Source organism: Colobus angolensis, unplaced genomic scaffold (genome assembly GCF_000951035.1).
Source record: "Colobus angolensis palliatus isolate OR3802 unplaced genomic scaffold, Cang.pa_1.0 Scaffold8, whole genome shotgun sequence".
NCBI lineage: Eukaryota > Metazoa > Chordata > Mammalia > Primates > Cercopithecidae > Colobus > Colobus angolensis.
In genome coordinates, this window is record NW_012121820.1 from 3349796 (window position 1) to 3352987 (window position 3192).

At 50.3% G+C, this 3192-nt stretch overlaps 1 pseudogene; it reads left to right on the forward strand.

Moving 5' to 3' along the window:
- Positions 1 to 3192, forward strand: part of LOC105502578 — a 23085-nt pseudogene that overhangs the window by 6195 nt on the left and 13698 nt on the right.

Genomic DNA, 3192 nt, shown 5'->3' on the forward strand with positions numbered 1-3192 from the left:
CCCGCCGCTTTCATGAGGGCTGCAACCCTTCCCCAGCCTGGTCCTTGCATTCACTCACTCTCCAACCCCACCCCGCCCATCCACAAAGACAGCTCCCACCCCTTCTTCCTCTCGCTGACCTGCCAGGGAAAGTCACAAGCTGCAGGTGCCTCCTCCCTGGCCTCCCACTTCCTTCAGTCCCCACAGCCTATTTCCCACACGCAGCCAGGGGGAAGTCGCTCCTCTGCATAAAATCCCCTGGTGTCTTCCCACAGCTTAGAATAAAATCCAAACGCCTGGCCCTTGGCTGTGACCTATGAGGCCCGGGGGATGCCAGCCCCTGCCCGCCTTCCTCCTACCTCTCTCCGCCAGCCACACTGACCTCTTGCCATTTCTTGAACACCCCAAGCATTTCCCCACCCAAGGGCCTTGGCACTTGTCATGCTCTGTGCCTGCAACTTCCTCCCCCTCTTCCAGTTATCTTTGCTGGCTAACTCCTACTTCTTCCATCTCTGGGAAGGCTCTGCCTAATGTCCCCAAGTCCCTGACTAAGCTGGTACCCCCCGTGGCTCTCCTATAGCACCCTGCACTCTTCCCGGGCAACATCACTCCCTTCCCTGAGAAATGGGTTCGAATCCCTGCTCAGCCATTATCACCTGGAAGGACCTTGGGCAAATCCCTCCTCCCTCTGGGACTTGGGCTTCCTCATCGGTCTGAATGGGGTCGTGATAGTAACAGCGCTGTGTTCTTCTCTGGAGGGCTGCAGGGAGAACCTATTCCTGGGCTCCAGAACCAGCTGCTCTGCCTCACCCAGGACCCTGGACAGACTATGTCCTTCTCAAACAGCACAAATTTTTTAAGACAGAGTCTCACTCTGTCACCCAGGCTGGAGTACAGTGGCCTGATCTCAGCTCACTGCAACCTCCGCCTCCCAGGTTCAAGCAATTCTCCTGCCTCAGCCTCCCGAGTAGCTGGGACTACAGGCGTGCGCCACTACGCCTGGCTAATTTTTCTATTTTTAGTAGAGACGGGGTTTCACCATGTTGGCCAGGCTGGTCCCGATCTCCTGACCTCATGATCTGCCCGCCTTGGCCTTCCAAAGTGCTGGGATTACAGGCATGAGCCATGGTGCCCAGCCCAAGGCTGTGTCCTTCTCAAGTCAAGGTGAATTGTCAGCATCCTGAGAACAGAGACTTGTCTGTTCCCTGTTGTGTCGCTCCTGGCCCGGCGACCTTAAGACTGAGTGCACATGTGGTGAATGCGGGAAGGACTGAGCTATGATTGCAGGGGCTCAGAGCTGGATCCTCGAACCTTCTGCAGACTTGCCCCCTTCCCAGAGAAGACAGTTGGGATGAGAGCCAGGGCTCAGCTTCTCCTTCCCAAGGCAGCGAACCCCACCAGCAGAAGTGATCCTTGCCCTACCACAGGACAGATCCCATTCAAATTTTGGTGCCTAAAGAGAGTTACTACGTGACCCAGAAATGCCACTCCTTTATTTCCCAAGAGAAAGAAAAAGTTATCAAATTTTGTACTTTATATATGGCACTTTACTGTTTATCAATTACATCTTGTGAAAACTGTTATGCACACACACAGCTACTAAAATGGCTAAAATAAAAGATACAAACAGGCCGGGTGTGGTGACTCACACCTGTAATCCCAGCACTTTGGGAGGCTGAGGCGGGAGGCTCACTTGAGCCCAGGGGATTGAAACCAGCCTGGGCAGCATAGTGAGACTCTCATCTTTACAAAAAATTTAAAAATTACCCATCTTTACAAAAAATTTAAAAATTACCGGTGCACACCTGTGGTCCCAGCTACTCAGGAGGATGAGGTGGGAGGATCATTTGAGCCCAGGAGGTCGAGTCTGCAGTGAGCTGTGATCATACCACTGCACTTTAGCCTGGGTGACAGAATGAGACCTTGTCCCCAAAAAACAAAAACAAAACAAAACATTAAAACTGGGTCGGGTGCAGTGTCTCACGCCTGTAATCCCAGCACTTTGGGAGGCTGAGGCAAGTGGATCGCCTGAGGTCAGGAGTTTGAGACCAGCTATAGCGAAACTCCGTCTCTACTAAAAATACAAAAATTAGTCAGGAGTGGTGGCACGAGCCTGTAATCCCAGCCACTGGGAGGCTGAGGTAGGAGAATCACTTGAACCTGGGAGACAGAGGTTGTAGTCAGCTGAGGTCACACCATTGTACTCCAGCCTGAGTAACAGTCAGATTCTGTCTCAAAACAAAAATAAAATAAAAATAAAACTGATAATGACAAGTGCTGACAAGGATGCAGAACAAATTCAACTCTCTCATACGTTGCTTGTAGTTCACACACAAACCTGGACAGGGATGTTCACAGCTGCATTCTTCATAATAGCCCCAAAATGTTTCCACTTGTGAACCCAAATGTCCATCAGTTGATGAATGAACAAATAGAATGTGCTGTATTCATCCAGACACAAAAATAATGAAGTTCTATTATGCACTGCAACATGGATGAACCTCAGAAACATTATGGTGCATGAGAGAAGCCAGACACTAAGGACCACGTGATGACTTGTATGATCCGTTACTATGATGCCATTTCTATGAAATGTCTAGGATAGGCAAAGCCATTGAGACAGAAAGCCAGGAGCTGAGAGGAGGAGGAAATGGGGAGTGACTGCTCATGGCTACGGGGTTTCCTCTTCAGGTGATGCAATCTTCTAGAATTAGATAGGGATGATGGTTGCACAACCTTGTGAAGATACTAAAGCCTACTGAATACCCTTTAAGCGGATGTAGACTTTAAGTGGATGAATTGTGTGGCATGTGAGTTATATCTCAATACAGCCATTTTTTAAAATCCTGGTGTGGGGCCGGGTGTGTTGGCTCACGCTTATAATCCCAGCACTTTGGGAGGCTGAGGCGGGTGGATCACGAGGTCAGGAGATAGAGACCATCCTGACTAACACGGTGAAACCGCATCTCTACTAAAAACACAAAAAAATTAGCTGGGTGTGGTGGCAGGCACCTGTAGTCCCAGCTACTTGGGAGGCTGAGGCAGGAGAATCACTGGAACCCAGGAGTCAGAGGTTGCAGTGAGCTGTGATCATGCCATTGCACTCCAGCCTGGTCTACAGAGCAAGACTCCGTCTCAAAAAGAAAGAAAGAAATGCATTTCCACGTTTTCCTCCCTGTCTCTTCTCCCGGGCACCCAGTCTTGGTAGCACCC